The sequence below is a fragment of the Carcharodon carcharias genome, chromosome 14, assembly GCF_017639515.1.
Source record: "Carcharodon carcharias isolate sCarCar2 chromosome 14, sCarCar2.pri, whole genome shotgun sequence".
NCBI classification, from domain to species: domain Eukaryota; kingdom Metazoa; phylum Chordata; class Chondrichthyes; order Lamniformes; family Lamnidae; genus Carcharodon; species Carcharodon carcharias.
This window is the reverse complement of record NC_054480.1, coordinates 118,562,531-118,580,626: the sequence shown is the minus strand read 5'-3', so window position 1 is coordinate 118,580,626 and position 18,096 is coordinate 118,562,531. Positions and strand designations below refer to the sequence as shown.

At 42.9% G+C, this 18,096-nt stretch overlaps 1 protein-coding gene across 1 annotated transcript in view; it reads left to right on the top strand.

Moving 5' to 3' along the window:
* Positions 1–18,096, top strand: part of nrtn (neurturin) — a 115,152-nt gene that overhangs the window by 74,388 nt on the left and 22,668 nt on the right. The gene's annotated exons all lie outside the window — the stretch shown is intronic.

Genomic DNA, 18,096 nt, shown 5'->3' with positions numbered 1-18,096 from the left:
GTGTGCGCATGTGCAAGGGAGCACGCACTGAGAGCTCCCTGAAGGCACAGAGCTGCCTCAGGGAGCTGAAGAATTTTAAAATGAAAAATAAAGATTAAAAAAAAAGTAAGGGAAACACGTGACTCAGTCACATGGACAGGGGCATATTATCTTGTTTCGAAAATGATGTTTCAAAATTTTTATTTCTTTTTAAATTACTGTTGGAAACCTCATCCTGCCCGTGGCCTATTCGCCTGCCCGCCAACTGTGAGGTTGGATGGGCAGTGAAAAATAGGATTAAATTAATTGATTAATGGCCTTAATAGGTCTCTTAATTGTTGGTGGGTGTGCTGCCGGCTCTTGCGTGCACCCGCCCGCTGAAATATTGCATGAGTGCATGATGACGTTGGGATGCTCGAAAGATCATTTTACTTCCAATCGGGTCGGGTGCGTGCCCACCTGCTGGAAGTAAAATTCTGCCCAGTCTGTATGACCAACCGGTTAATCTCCTCATCAGCAGTCTCTAATGGAAAATCCATCTTGGTTCCTACATCTAACATGGTACACCATCCTAAAGTGAATCAAAAACAAAAAGTGAATATTAAAGAACTATGGACAGACTTACAAAATTTATTCTCCAAAGTTCTGGCAGCTACTCTGGGAATACTCAGTAATAAAAGTACTATTTGACTCACGCAGTGCTGTAAATTTACAGCAATGGCCCCGATAGTTATATGTGATGTAGCATAACATCTCCTCTCCATTGAATCACAGAGAACACCATGCAGGATCGTCAAGCATAACATTAGTCAAAGCCTAGCGTGTAACAGGTCCCTGTGGTGCTTCACGCTTCAAAAGTTGGAGTGGGAGTCATATTTTAGGCAAAAAGAAATCATGATTTATCAGTATGATATTTGGAGCCAAAGGCCAAGCGGTCAGAGAGCACTGTTAGGTGTACTCTGCTGACTGGGTGCAATTCCCTATTTCACTAAAACAGCTAAAGAACATGAACAAAGCAGCTAATCATATACATCAAAAATGTTTGAAAATAGTTGGGACCACTGCTTTATTTATGTGAATTCCCACTTTATTAATAATGCTTCTAACACACATATGCACATTCTTGCACATTCACGTGTATACAGTCAGGCACACTCATGCATACACACACACACGCGCGAACTCATGCATACACGGGCACTCACACGTAAATACTCACTTACTCATACACACTCAAGCATGCTCATGTGTACGCATACACACACTCAAGTGTACACACACAATCATGTGTACACATACATGCTCATGTGTACACTCATCGCCTACTCACGTAATATGTTATATATATCACAATACAATTGTCTCCACTTTGTTCCAAAGTCTACAATAACGTTTTCTCCAATGGACTTATTCCTGCATCAGGAGTTTGGACAGTGAGTTTCACTTTTCTCATCATCAATTGTTCATAATACCAACTTACCTTTCCACAGTTTTTATTATGTACATAGCTGTCTCAGAGCAATTTAAAGGTAGTAAATGGGCATTAAGTGGACAGGGCATGATGGGAAGGAAAGGAAGAGAAATGCGAGAATGCAACAATATGGTTTGGAGAGCTTTTTTAAAGCAAGAAATTAGATATTAAGACTAAGATGCTGAAGGAGGGAGTCCTAGAGGGCAAAAATCAGGAAGTAGAAAGATCAACTGCCAATGGCAGAATGGAAAGACGGGGAAAAAAGTTGGCTGGCATTGAAAGGTCAAGGTGCAAGCAGGGACCTAGGCGAAGGGAAGATAACAGAAGTAGGGAAGCCTCTGGCTGACATCATTGAAGGGTAGCATGTCATTGATGAAGAGAAAGAACAGAGGAGTTAGAGACAGCAAAACATGTCTCCTCATGGATAGTTTTTGAGATGAAGCCAAAGACCTTTGGAGGCCAGAATGAGAATCCAAATATCTATGCACTGGGACACAGGAAGACAGTGAGCATGGTTTAAGCAAAGCTGTTGGGGAGCCAGTGGAGGAACAACGGCCTGAATATTACCATCGGTGTGCGACCCGATGTCATCGCGCGTCATTTAGATCTTTCGTTCAGCGGGCGAGCAGCTGGAGGTGGCTGTGCGCCCACCGAACTGTCAACGGCCTACTAAGGCCATTGTTTGCAATGCTGCCCGTCCAACCCTAAGGCTGGTGGGCAGGCGAAGAGCCCAAGTGGCCTTCATCCACAAGCAGGATGAGGTTTCCTAAAGCTTTTATTAATTAAATGATAAAATTTTCCTAAATATAAAAACATGTCTCAGCTCATGTGACTCTGTCACATGAGGGGACATGTTTAAATAACTTTGTACTTTATATATAACTAAATTTTTAAAGCAACTTAATCTCCCTGAGGCACAGGTAACGCTGAGCGTTACTGGCCATGCATCAATTAAGGCCTGCCCACGTTAAATGGTGGCGTGCAGCTGATCGTGGGCAACGATTGGCTCTGCACCCGCACCCGCCCAGCCTGCCCGACACAGGTAAGTTTCTGGCCAATGATATAGTTCCAAGTCAGACTGGTGTGTGGCTTGGAGGTGAACTTGCAAGTGGGGTTATTCCCATGCATCTGCTGCCCTCGTTCTTCTAGGTGGTAGGGGCCATAAGCCATGTTACCTCTAATTTTCTATCCCTGTGCATCCCGATTTCTTGCACTGCATAGTTCCTTGAAAGACTGTTTTGCGGCAGTGCATGCGTGCTCATAACAGGAACACCCTTGTGTGTGGCCTGTGTGCCCCTGTGTGATACATTTCTGACAGCTGCCCAGCTTAGACAGAATGGTGGTCATGTTCGGAAGATGCTGTTGAAGGAGCTTTAGCGAGTTGCTGGACTGCATCTTGTAGATGGTACACACTGCTGCCACAGTGCATCAGTGATGGACGGAGTGAATGTTTAAGGATGGGGTGACAGTCCAGTGGGCTACTTTGCCCTGCATGGGCTTTGAGCTTTTTGCATATTGTTGGAGCTGCACTCATCCGGGCAAGTGGAGAGTATTCCATCACACTCCTGACTTGTGCCTTGTGGACAGGCTTTGGAGTATAAGGAGGTGAGCTACTCACTGCAGGATTCCTAGCTCCTGACCTGCTCTTGTAGCCACAGTATTTACATGGCTAGTCCAGTTCAGTTTCTGGTCAGTAGTAACCCTCAGGATATTGGTAGTGGGCGATTCAGTGATACCAATGCCGCTGAAGGTCAAGGAGAGATGGTTAAACTCTCTCTTATTGAAGATGGCCATTGCCTGGTACTTGTGTAGAGCTAATATTGCAGTTATTAGCCAAAGTTCATCCCCTTAACCTCACTGTGAAATCTGGACAATGAATAAGAAAGGGTTGATCAAAATAGGATGACGTATGGTGGGACTCCTTATATCCAGGACTGTTTCAGTGACCATGAAGGTCTGCTAGGAACCCTAGAAATACTCAGCAGATGGAGTTTTGACAAACAAGTTCTCAACAGCAGAACAGGTAGAGGAAGACCTGCCATCTGGAACATCAGGATTGTTTTGATGAAAATGGTCAGGATGTCAACTGACCACATGCACAAGACTCGCTGCGCCTGTGGAATGAACCAAACTTGAAGCAAAAGAAATTAAAATTGGCTTACCAACATGCAAAGGCCGAGGTACAAAGGTGCACCTGCAACACAAAGAACTCGTGGTGGGCAGACGAGGCAAAGGAAATTCAACATCTCACTGACATGAATGATATCCATGGATTCTTTACTGCCACAAAGACCATTATGGCCCATATCCTCAAGGGCCACCTCCTCTCAGGCCTAAGGATGAGGGAGATCTGATCAAGGAAAGGGAAGCTGTCAATGCCAATTGGAGGGAGCATTTTGATGGCCTTTTCAATCAAAAATCAACTGTTGACGAGTTTTTTCAACTGCATCCCACAACACCCAGTTAGAGATAAGCTCAGAACTCTGCCAATGCCTATGGAGCTGATGAAAGCCATCACACAAGTGAAATATAACAAAGCAGCAGGAAGTGTTGGAATCCCTGCTGACACCTTTTAAGCATGGAGGAGGGGAATTAACATTTCAGCTCCATGCCCTCTTCCTACAGAAATCCCAAATGATCTCAAAGACGCCATGATTGTGACCATCTTCAAGAAAGGGGACAAATCCAACAGTGGAAATTACAGAGGCATCTCCCTGCCCTCCATTGCAGGGAAAATCATTCCAAGAACCTTTTTAAACCGACTTACTACGCTTGCTGAAGAGCTACTCTCCAAATCTCAATGTGGGTTTGGGCCATCAAGAGGCATGGCTGACCTGATTCTTACAGCTTGCCAACTACAAAAAGAATGTCATGAACAACATCAATCCATTTGTTCTTTGACTTGACAAAGGCCTTCGACTGTGTAAATCGTGAGGCATTCTGGAAGCTTCTGCTGAAGTATGGATGTCCTCCAAAATTTACCACCATCCTTCACCTGCTTCTTGGTGATACCTGAATGGTGATCCTTAACAATGGATCCATTACAGCCCTTTTAAGCTTAAGACAGGCATCAAACAAGTTGTGTCCTCATCCCAATTCTTTTTTCCATCATCCTTGCTGTCATGCTCCAACTGACTAGACACAAGCTGGAGTGCAGCTTATTTATTTAATAGAAAGTAAACTATTTAATCTAAGACAATTCTAATCAAAAACTAAGACAACCCCAACTTTAGTCATTGAGCTCCATTACTCTGATGATGCTGCAGTAAGTGCTTTTTCAGAAACAGATCTCCAGAAAATCGTTAATGTATTTTATTTTATTCATTCATGGGATGTGGGCATCACTGGCTACGCCAACATTTATTGCCCATCCCTAACTGCCCTTAAGAGGATAGTGATGAGCTGCCTTCTTGAACCGCTGCAGTCCATGTGGGGTCGATACACCCACAGTGCTGTTGCGGGGTGGGGTGGGGGGTGGGGGGGGGGGGGGGGGTGGGTGGGGGGGGGGGGGGGGGGGTTGTTTGGTGGGGGGGGGGGGGGGGGGGTGGGGTTGGGGGGTGGTAGTTCCAGGAATAGTGAAGGAACAGTGATACAGTTCCAAGTCAGGATGGTGTGAGGCTTGGAGGGAACTTCCAGGTGGTGGTGTTCCCATGTATCTGCTGCCCTTGTCCTTCTAGATGGTAACGGTCATAATTACTGAGGCATACAAGAAGATGGGACTTACACTCAACATTCAGAAGCCCAATATTCTCCATGAACAAGCTAAAAATGCACATGCCCCAGCCCCATTGATGAGGATTCATGGTGAATGCCTGGAAAATGTGGAATATTTCCAGTGCCTTGGAAGTTATTTTTCACAGAAGGCTGATATTGACAAAGAAATCCAGCATCGCCTGAAGTCTGCCGGTGCAGCCTTTGGTCACCTGAGGAAGTGAATGTTTGAAGATCAGAACATCAAAACTGAAACCTAGCTCATGATCTACCATGCATGATCTCTACCTTACTGTATGGAGCTGAAACGTGGACAACATACAGGAGGAACCTCAAAGCTTTGGAGTCATACCATCAATGCTGTCTATGGAAGATCTTACATATTAAGTGGGAAGGCAGAGCCATCAACATCAATATTTTCTCACAAGCAGGCACCACAAGCATTGATGCTATGATCATCTGCCATCAGCTTCATTGGGCTGGTCACATGGTTTGGATGTCAGGTATCAGCCTTTCCAAAGCAGGTTGTCTTCTTCCAGTTCAGGCAGGGCAGACGGACCAGAGGAGGACAGATGAAGCACTTCAAGGATGTGCAGAAAGCCAACATGAAGAAATGCAAAACAAAAACAGAATTACGTGGAAAAACTCAGCAGGTCTGGCAGCATCGGCGGAGAAGAAAAGAGTTGACATTTCGAGTCCTCATGACCCTTCAACAGAACCAAGAAGGTGAAAGCGGCATTTACTGACCTCAAAGTCATGAAAGAAGTGAAGCTCGCCAGGTGCACGCCATTTATGTACAGGCGTAAAACTGAACATTCTAATTTCCTGCTGGCGAGGTGGCTTTTTAATGAGCATGCATGACATGCTAATGCAGGCAAAAGGCCTTCCTGACATTACTCGTCAGAAAGCTCGACCTGTGTTTAACCCACCTCTGAAGTCCCAAGAACAGAATTCCAACAGTTCATCCCGCCGCTGGGAAACTGATGTTTTGGCCAAATGCCAAATTAAGCTCCCCTGCCCACCATGCTTCCCGCTGCTGGCGAGACCAGAAGATTCCACCCATGACTTTATTTACTGAGTATTCCAGATATATTTAATTAATTAAATTTAAATTCCCCAGCCTCCATGATGGGATTCAAATTTATGTCTGCAGAGCAGAGGCTTCTGGATTACTAGACCGCGGACATAGCCACTATGTTACCATTCCCGTGCTTCATGCTGCTGAATAATATCACTGTGGGTTAGAACATGCATGATGCAAAGGAAGGGCACAGGACTAGAGACAGCAGATCAGATCTCATAGTTGACATCTCCTCTGGGATGAAGATAGTTGGTATAGCGGAAGGTGGTCAGAGAAGAACATCTGCTATGGAGAAAAGAAGCCCATCATTGTTTTTGTTCTCCAGAATTACTTTAATAATAGAGGACTTTGGCCATGGAAAGGGAACGTTGTTAGACCTTGGGGCCATCAAGTGGAATTTGGAGATAGCCAGCCAGCTATGCTGCAGCTAAGATCTAGTAGATTTGCGATTGTTCCAGGGAAGCTAAACTTTGCTGCTTGTTTTCCCCCTATATTGCCTCTGATATTTTTATTGGATTTTTTTTTTGTTGGCCTGTAATTATTTGCCAATTATTTTTGGGCTCAGTTACTAGTAGGCCTGTTTTTTGTTTCTGTTCACTTTAGAGGTTCTTTCCTCACTACTAATGCACATGACAGGTGACCTTTGACCTGACCTTGTTTTGCCTTCCCATGGTATTTATATGTACTTCAAACAAGGGAAGTTCTTTTCCTGTAAGTTTGTTTTTGGCAAGTTTGATATAGCTATTTTAAGATTTTCAGCAATGCAAGTATTGAGAATTTCACAATTAGATTTAACCATTTGGATGCTGGAGTTTTGAAAATGAAATATTATCTATGTTTTTTAACCTAGTTTTTATTCACTGATTGCTTTTTAGAATGGTTCAGTTGAATATTTTTGTTAATAAACTTTCAGCTGGCTGTAACAGGTTTCACCAATAGGGCCCTAGGTATTTTTATATTATATTGGCCCAAAAATCACTGGGTGTATCTTGCACCGAGGGACATGAATTGGACATTTTCCTCACCTTTTAGTTTGCACTATATTTTGGCCCATATTTGTGTGCTAATTGTTGGAAATGCAAATTGATAATGGTGCAGCGATGTCATCGCCACATCTGGGGCCTCCAGAATGTCATGGCTAATGGTCTACCTCGCAGAGTGAACAAATGAGAAGAAAATATAGTGAATTAGGCCTGAACTTTCACTGAGTTGAGATGACAAGGAGCCCTTTAAAAATCATGGGTGGGTCCCACGTCTGGCACTCCCAATCTGCCGGCTCCCTTGTGGACATTGGAATCCCCTGCTCCTCTGCAATTTTCTTGGAGTCAGGCCAGGTTTTTAAAGAGTCGTGGCTCATAGCCCCTAAGAAGAGCCATGAACCCTAGTCTGTATGAGGGGACCTGTTAAATAATAAGTTCAAAAGGTCCTCCTCATGCCCTCAATCCCAAGTTATGCCTCCCATCCAGCCCCTATGGCCCCTCATGCCCTCTTTCCAAGCTTTGCCCTTCCACCAACACCCCCCACCCCCCCCATGGTTTCTCATATCCCCTATACTAAGCTATGGCACTTTGATGCCCATTGACCCACTATGCACTGTCTAGAATCAATGAACCCCATAGTGTATAATGGAATACGTAAAAAAAATTGTTAAAATGTATTTCATTCATAACATTCTCCTATGTTGAAAAATGTTTTCAGTACAAGCTAATAAAAGTGCTAATCATCCAGGTCCTTTAAATTATCAATAGCAAAACACACAAACCCTTGAAATTACTTAAATTGCATAGACATTGTGAAATTGACAATAGAAATCAGAGACCCTCATTATGTAGGCTTGGCTAAGATCCCAGACATTCATTAGAGTTCTAAAATATCTGCTCCCCAGAGAAAACAATGTTTGATTGACAGCTCAGGTTCTTAGGAGAAAGTTACGAATGAATTATTTTTTTTAAGTCAATGGAAATGCCATACCTTGGCATGAGGGGGCATGATGGGGCATCAGAGTGAGTGGAAGGCAAAGCTTAGCATAGGAGGCATGAGGGTCTATGTGGGGGTGGGCATGAGGTGGCATGGATGAGGCATGGGGAGTGTTTGGAGGGTGAAGGGGTGTGAGGGGTAAGAGATGTAGGGCCTTTGCATTTTTATTTTCACTGGGACAAAGTCCCACGGCACTGAGGTGGGCCTTTTAAACAGCCCACCTCTGCACCCGGCAGCCCCTGGGCTGCCTCTGAACTTTTACCTGAATCGGCTGGCCCAACTCCAGCTGACACCCGCCCCCAGCAATGAAAATTCTGCCTTTGCGGGTACTTTCTCCTGAGGCAGTCGGGCTGAGCCAGGAATTTTCCCAACTCCAGTTAATCGCCTTGAGGATGAAAATCCAGGCTGAGAGTAAAAGTAGATTCAGGGAAAGAAAGAGTGGATTAAGAGAAAAAAGAGACATGAAGGAAAATTAAAAAAAAATAAAACAACAAACTAGAAGAGGTTATTGTAACCCAATTGTCCCTGGGGAATTGTTGTTTTAGCCATTGGCAAGGAAGTAATGAATCAATGGTAGAGAAAGTGCATAAAATACATAAACATTCTTACTCATATACTGTATCCCGAAATGATTTTCTGAAAGGAATCTACCCAATTTGCATCTTTAGTGTCAATAGAGCCTTGTATCCTGACAATTATTGCATTCTGACACTAAACAGGAGTGTGGATGCCAAAATTGGCAGAAAATACTGCCAAGACTGATTTAAAAAAAAATCAAAAACCTTTAGAAACAATTTACTACCTGCTGGATTGAGACTCTACAGCTTCATTTGTTCCTTTTCTGGGCCTCCAAGGTTACATTTCATGTCAGAACCACAAATCATATGATTAACAGAGTCCTCACGCAATGAATTACCAGCCCTAACCGGCAGCAGCAAGATTAATTTGTCTTTAATGCACAGTGAATTTCAATGGATTAGTTCACAGCAAGGTTGCAATTTTTTGACTTTTGTTAAGGCTAATGTTGAAGTAATATAACTTGTCCAGTGATTTGTGGAGAATTGGAACTCATGGCATGTCTCAAATTGCTAAATTTGTTGCAATCTAATAATGGCTTGTGTCATTAATTCATTATTATTTTCCAACACTTTCTCTTTTTACAGCTGCAGCTATTTGTTTAGCCAAGGGGTTCCACTTTTTTCTTAGCAGTCATGTTGTTGGTAGCTTAGATACACCTTTCAAAGTCGAGTGAAAAAAAAACTTATTTCTTCTAGAATGGATGTTAAAAAATAGCTGCTATGATAAAGCATTTTTTATATACACTGTGTGTTCCATGGTTATAAAACAGCAGATCCTCCATTGTATTGTGAGCAATGCCACAGGACATTCATTAACATATAAAAATATCTTACATTTAGGGCAGGCTTTTTCCGTCGGCATGCAGGGGCAGGCCTGACACGCCGACGCGTAAAAGCATACGCGATGACTTCGGGCGTGCGACCTGACGCCATCGGGCAGTCCTGCGATATTTCGTTTGGTGGGCGTGCTCCAGAGTCGGCTGCTCACCCAACAAAATGTAAACGGCCTATTAAGGCCATTAAGTGAGTAATTATCATCATTAGTAACACTGCCCGTCCAACCTTAAAGTTGGCGGGCAGGAGAAAAGGCCAAGCAGCCTTCGCAGTTTTTAGGAAACCTCATCCATAAGCGGGATGAGATTTCCTAAAGCTTTTATTCAATAAATAAAAATTTTCATAAATATAAACTCATGTCCCATCTCGTGTGACACAGTCACATGAGGGGATATGTTTAAACAAATTTATAAACCATTTATTTAATAATTTAAATAGCGATTTAATCTCCCCGAGGCAGCTCCATGCCACCTGAAAAATTCAGGCCTTAGTATATATATCCAAAAGGCATTACATCCAGGTTGCCAGACTTCAACCTGCTTTATTTTAAATGTTTCTCCGATATCTCTTCCTTTCTCTCTTTTTGACAGGTTTCAGCTAGGGAAGCTCTTGCCATATCACTGTCACCAGTATAAATGTAGCCCTGGACTTGCTGACTTTTGTTGACATGGGGAATAAAGAATTGCAGGAACTGTAAGAATGTCATTTAACATGGGGCTATAGTGTAAAACAACCATTATCGAATTGCCTGCCCATTATATGCTCCGCACCATTTTTCCTATCATTGACTTCAGTGGAAAATTGGATGTGATGTATAATGGGCAGCTAATTTGGCATCACCTATTTTGTTATTCTGGACAGAGTAGATAGGGAGAAACTGTTCCTGCTCATAAATGGATTGAGAACCAGAGGGCACGGTTTTAAAGTGTTTTGCAAAAGAAGCAAATGCGAGATGAGAAAAAATGTTTTCACACAGTGAGTAATTAGGGAATGCACTGCCTGGAAGTGTGGTGGAGGCAGGTTCAACTGAGGCATTCAAGAGGTCATTGGATGATTATTTAAATAGAAACAATGTGCAGGGTTATGTGCAAAAAGCAAGAGGTTGGCACTAATTTAAAATGCTCAGAGAGCCAGTGCTGACATGATGGGCCAAATGGCCTCCTTCTGCACTGTAATAATTCTGTGATTCTGTGATTCTGCATCACCAGCCAAGGTTAAAAATACCTTCTAAGAACGTACATTTAACATTGTGGTGGTGCAGTAATCATGTTTTGATAATTAGCGTATTAATACAGAATATTCAGACTCAATGATTCATGGTTCATCACCAGCAATAAGTTTAGCCGTATTCCTGAAACAATTTTTAACAATTTACGTCTACTGTAAGGACTCAATCTGAGCCACTTGACATGGGCGAACAGATATGACTTTAAAATGGTGCCCAAAAAGGAAACTGGCAAAGATCATCTTTCTCTGATTGAATTCCTTGTTTTGGTGAATGAAACTGATGTATATATTTCCAGGAAGTAAAAACAAAGCAGAGTGATCTTGAAAGGCCAAAGAAAATCATAGTTATGTAAGTTTCAAAAGTACTTACTAATGCATTGGGTGACAAGAACAAGCCTGTAGTTCTGGCTTGATCCTCACCCTCATCAATTCCATCATGTTTCCTGACCTTTTCTTGGCGGCTTTGAATAGGCTTAAATCTGTCATATGATTATCATACAGTATCTGTATTGTGCTGGAAATCGGCTTCAAGCTAGCAGAAAACCCAAAGGTGCTGGTGATGGGAAAACGGTGGGTGCAGATTTGGGGGCAAAAATATTGTTTGGGAGCCATGTTTGACAATGGAAGAGGGCAGTGGTATCTGGATGGGAGGGAAAGAGTTCAGTATGTACCAGGGACAGGGCGGAGTGGACTGCTGGAGTGCACAGCAGTTTAGATGTGAATCCAGGCCAGCGATTGCAATCTTCATATGTGTTCCTTTTATCTTTCATTTCCCCATCCTCATTAGGACCAGGTTTCATTCTCACCCTGGTCCACTCCTCCATCACCCCCTAATCCTCAACCCCCTCCTATGGCACCACCCCATGCCCACGCAAAAGATGCAACACCTGCCCCTTCACTTCCTCTCTCCTCACCGTCCAAGGGCCCAACTCCTTTCAAGTGAAGCAGCATTTCACTTGCATTTCTCCCAACTTAGTCTACTGCATTTGTTGTTCCCAATGTGGTCTCCTCTACATTGGAGAGACCAAACGTAAACTGGGCGACCGCTTTGCAGAACACCTGCGGTCTGTCCGCAAGAATGACCCAAACCTCCCTGTCACTTGCCATTTTAACACTCCACCCTGCTGTCTTGCCCACATGTCTGTCCTTGGCTTGCTGCATTGTTCCAGTGAAGCCCAACGCAAACTGGAGGAACAATACCTCATCTTCCGACTAGGCACTTTACAGCCTTCTGGACTGAATATTGAATTCAACAACTTTAGGTCTTGAGCTTCCTCCTCCATCCCCACCCCCTTTCTGTTTCCCCCTTCCTTTTTTTTCCAATAAATTATATAGATTTTTCTTTTCCCAACTATTTCCATTATTTTTAAATATTTTAAAACCTTTTATGCTCCCTCCACCCCCACTAGAGCTATACCTTGAGTGCCCTACCATCCATTCTTAATTAGCACATTCGTTTAGATAATAACACCAACTTTAACACCTATGTGTTCTTTTGTTCTATTGTTGTTGACATCTTTTGATGATCTGCTTCTATCACTGCTTGTTTGTCCCTACAACCACACCCCCCCCTCCACTTCTCTCTCTCTCTCTCTCTCTCTCTCTCTGCACCCCCCCCCCCCCCCCACCACACACCTTAAACCAGCTTATATTTCAACTCTTTCTTGGACTCGAACTCAAGTTCTGTCGAAGGGTCATGAGGACTCGAAACGTCGACTCTTTTCTTCTCCGCCGATGCTGCCGGACCTGCTGAGTTTTTCCAGGTAATTCTGCTTTTGTTTTTTCCTTCTCAGTACTGCCAGAACCAGGAAAGCTCCATCCAGTAAGCACATTCCGCCCTCTGATTTTTACCAAACCTCAGATTCTCCCTTCCCAATGCTGCCAAAAACCAAGGGTGACCGTTTCATTACATTCCAACTGCAATATACCTCTCCATGCTGCTAAAACACAGGAGCTCACTATGTTGAAAGATCCCACACCCATTGTCCCCAGTACTATGGAATTAAAAATCTTCCCTGAGCTGCCTCTGCAAAACCTTGACTTCAATTACCTGTCCCGCATAGTTTCCTTAAGCTCAAGGAAGATACCTGATGACCTCCCCTATGACAGTCCAGAAAGCAGGAGTATGTGGGGCAGGTGGGAAAGAAACCTTTTGGGGTGACATTCTCCTGCTGCCAATCACATGCCTGGGCAGTCCCAATGGGGGTGGGTGATGTGAGGCAGATCTGGCCCTCACTACCTGAATTCACCCACATTTTCCCCTGAGCGAGGCCATTGAGGAGAATTTGGCTCTTATGTCTAATCTGGCTGATCTAATTCTTTACAAAACACAAAGAAAGTCAACAATCTGATGTGTATTGCAGGCTCCCACAAACAGCAATGGTGTCGGTTGAGGGATAAATATTGGCCTGGGCCTGAGGTGAACTCCCCTCCTCTTCTTAACTCAGTGCTGTAGGATGTTTCACATCCACCTGAGAGGGCAGATGGAGTCTTGGTTTAACATCCAACAGCCTGTTGTGCCCATTGGACTGCATTGTCACACTTTGAACAGTACACTGTTGATATGCAAATCTCTATTATTACACTTTCAGATGATTGGCTCAGATTCTGAAACAAGTGAAAAATTGAAATTCAGCAACTAGGCAAATATGTGAATAATGTAAAGCAGATCTTGAACTAATTAATTGGGTCACAAAAGTTTTATATCCATTCAGTTTTCTGCTTGAGACTAAACAACAGAGCTCTTCAACATTAAAAGTACAATTTATAACATGATAATAAAAATATAAAAATACAAATTTCACAATAAGGAAGTAAAGTTAATATAAAATCATCATATATTGCCCATCTCTGGATGCCCTGACTGGTGGTGATGGGCTGATCCTTAAACCATTGCACTCCTTGTGCTCCTAGTGGCGGTGGAAGGTAACAAATTCCACTGACTGTATGTGAGAACCACCACAGGAGATTCACTATTGTGTGTTCAGTGAAAAGGGTAATGTTGTAAAGAAAATTACCTTTTTTTTTAAACAATTGATTAAACACAAGATTTATTTTCTTCTGCTATTTGTTATGGTTATTGCAGCAAGTGGTATTGTTTACACCGTCGTGCCTGATCTTTAGTCTCCTTTCCATCCGTGTTTTCAGACCCATTCCAGGTGCAGATTATAACCCGTAGCGCCTCTTCAACCTCTTGTGTGCTATCCTTGGATTTTCTGGAATGCTCTCTCATGCACTGCACTTTTTTTTATCTTCTGAACTCTGATTTCATTAGGATACTTGTGTTGAAAGTGACTTGGCAATTGTTACATGAACAGCATTATTAATGCTTATCACATTAATGTTGCAATTACAACATTTGGATGGAGCTATACAGTCTATTCTGTGGTGTTGATGGGCTTGTTACATATATTGAGATAAGAAAAAATGTCAGAAAGTTTTATCATGTTCTTACAATGGCCTAGTGGATAAAGGTCATGTTGGGCAGACCAGATGTTCTCAGGTCTGGTTCACAGCTTGTGCTGACTTAGCTGATCTAAGGTAGTCCAGAAATTGAGATGTTATATTCGGCTGAGGAAGGGGAAAACCAACCAGAGCTCTCATATCCTGATGCCTAAATAGTAATATCTGTTAGAACATCAACATGTGTAGAAATCAATGGAGCAGTCTCTGCTGGGATACCCTGTATGGTTGTATAGACTGAACAACTCTAGGCATTGGTATTTCTGGAAGTTTGATCAGATGTTGTCAGCAAATGCCTTAGAAATATTGGTTCCTCAATAGTTGGTTATCCATGTGCATGGTTTTATACCAGCTGTTGTGTGAAAAATTCTGAAGGTCAAGAGGCAAACTGTGAGCAGGGTAAGAAGAGAAACCGAGGGCAGGGAAGAGAGATGGGGGTGTGGCAGAGATGGAAGAAACTTTGGCTGGAAATTTCTGGCCTCTCCCACCAATGGGATCGTCTGGTCCTGATAAAGTCAATGGACGTTTTGAATGGCTCGCCACATCTGTCGTGGGGGAACCTGCTGTGGCAGGGCTGGAAAATTCCGCTCTTTGATTCCACCAGTAAATTACAGAAGCTCACTGAAATAGTACCAATAACCAATAGTAATGTTGATAAAACTCAAATTCCCCTCACGATCAACAGTAATATACTCACTGATATGTAAATTGTAGTAATAGGTGTGTCACCTCAATATCTTACCTGTAACTAGTTTAATTCTATAACCCATAACTACAGCTAAAATCTCCCTGCACTGCACAAGGTCTGGTCAGGCTATCCAGTCAATCTCCATCTCTCTCCGTCTTTTGTTGGGCTCTGGTTTGGACTCAGTTCGTGTGCGAAGGTGATCATTTTCCACTTTCAGAGCTCCACCCATTATAATCGCAACCTTCTCTGGTATGATTTTTATGACTTTTGTTGATTTTTGTTTCACTCTCCCTCACTTACTATCGATCCGGCCCACACCCTGGCCTCTCGCCTGTCCCAACTGAGCTAACCTGATGCTGGTCCTCTCAACACGCTGTCCTACTCATCACAAGGAATTGGTCTGCTTACTATTTGAGCACTGTCTTTGCATTGTGCCTTCAAAGCCTTTCTGGGCAGTGAGAAAGGTTTCAGCACTCTCCAATGCTGCAGCTTTGTTGCAGTCTGACCAGAATGTTGAGGGTCGTCTCATGCCATGTAGCACAATCTAAGATTGTTCACCATGTCGTACCTTATAACATAAATGTACAAGCTGGGACGGGCTTGTACTTAATCTTGCTGCCAGGCTGTGCATTATGTCATTTAGAAGGAACCATTGCTGCACACCATGTCATGTATGTTATAATGATATGAAGGCACCAATCGCTCATAAGGGATTGTGCAAACATGTTGTGGGTTCATTTATTATGAACAGGCATGTGTGAACATATATACATGGATAGAAAACTTGAGGACATCAGAGCTATGGACAGGATCTTCTGTTTGGAGTGTGGGGGCAGGTCCTGCAGGCCGACATGCAAAGTGATGCACGGTGATGACAGACATGCGTCCCGACGTCACCGCGCGTCATTCCAATCTTTTGTTCAGCGGCCGCACACTGGAGTCGGCTGCGCGCCCGCTGAACTGTCTAAGGCCTCTTAAGGCCATTATTAAACCAATTAAAGCAATTGTCAGGGCTGCAGGTGAAGACCCCAGGTGGCCTTCGCATTTTTCATGAAACTTCATCCGCGGGCAGGGTAAGGTTTCATAAAAGATTTATTAATTAAATAAAAACTTTTATGAAAATTCATAAACATGTCCCAGCTCATGTGACACTGTCACATGAGGGGGCAAGCCTGAATAATTTTTATTTTGTATTGTTCCTATTTAAAACTGAACTTAATCTCTCTGAGGCAGCTCCCAGCACCAGAGCCCGGGACATTTGTGCCACATTCCAGGAGACTCCTGGACAATCTAGGAGGGTTGGTAGCCCTAGTTGCCAACGCTCTTTGTAAAGCTTAGGCATGAGGAGAGGCCACATGAGTGAGGTACCAGAGGGCTGTTGGAGTGTGTAAGAGATGTATCCCAGTGCAAGTCTGCATTTCCAGGGTGATGAAGAGAAAATTAGAGGAAAAAAGTACCTTCATGATGAATGGTGCTGCAACCCAGGAACTTAGCATTCTGCTTCTGTATGCATTAATGTGAAGGATGCCAATGAATAAAACACTTTCCATTTCAGGTACACAATGTCAGTATGAAGCACTCTCAGGCCATGTAAAGCAGTGCCTGTTAGAGAGTGAAACTCGCTCTAGCTACTCTGTTACATTAATGTGCATTAACCCAGTGTGACATTGCCATTTCCCTTAATTGCCATGCTCATAGTCTCTTTGACTGAGATTGTCACTTCAGTGTCAATTATTGTGTAACTAGGGACAGTGAGAAGAGTGAAATTTCATCCCATTGGATTTGAATCCAGTCTAGACTGATAGTATGAAAGGACAGTATGCTAAATCACTGCCTCAAGCATTCACCTTATAACTAAATGTACAGGCTGCAAGGAGGCTTGATTGCAAAGGAACCTTGTTTAAATTTTATTTATCATACTGTTAGCACCAATAGTTAATATTTCAGAAAGCGGCAGACCAATAGAATTACTAGAAACCGCATCCAATAATTAGCTAAATTGGTATTATTAGTTCATCAGTGCTAAGTGTTTACCACTCAAATCTGATTTGTGAAGCAGCAGTAAAATCACTAAAACTGTAGTGCCAAAAAGATGGATCAAGTGTTTGGACAAATATCTATAGCTGAAAACCATGCACACAGCCAAAACCAAGCAAGTTGCTAAGGAAAGGAAATCAATGATCCAGTTTTCTCAAACATAATTAGCTCAACTTCAAAATGGACCAAACCAAATATCTGCACTTAGGGATGTGTGTGTATCATTAGTGTTGGACAGAAGGGTATGAACAGGTGCCAATGATATAAATGGTGCCGGGTTATGAATAGGCACAATAGTGAAAGGACTGAGGTCGATAGATAACTTCAGGAGCAATGCAGGGAAAGGGTGACAGGCAGGTAAGAGGTTACGGACAGGTGTAAGGTTATAGTTCGATGAAAGGTCAGACACAGGTTTATGAGCACATCAGGTTATGGGTGATATAGAGGGTTATGGCTAGCACAAGTCTATGTATAGTGGCGGTATTACTGAGAAAAGAGCAATAATGGATAGAGTTGTAGCCAGACAGTTATGGATTTGTTCAGATGGAAAATGATCCGATAAATGAAATAGGTTATGGACAGGTGCATGGCTATGAATGAACAGAGGATTATAAATGGATAGAGGATTATAGATAAATGCAAGATTATGAATAAACATAAAATTATAAGTAGTTGTTGGAATTAAGATGGGAGTAAGGATCTGGACTTCGCTGTCAATTTAGCACCATCCTGCATCAGCACTGTTCCAGTATGATGCAATACTATGCTAGTACAACAGTGCTCCGATTTGACACCAATATATTACAATGCAATTTTATCTGATGTCCCTTAAAAGGATAATGCCACTTTAGCACAAGTCTACCTCAGAATGATTTATTATCATCATACCATTTCAGCCTTCACCATCATTGCTGGCTGTTTTCTTCCTTTGCTTTCCTTTCTCCTCGGCGCTGCTCCTATCTGTTGCAACTCAAAGGGATTCTGACAAATATTGTTGGGAGCTCCTGTTCTGGTGAAAATTTCCAATTATTGTATTGCAGCAGCCAAAACC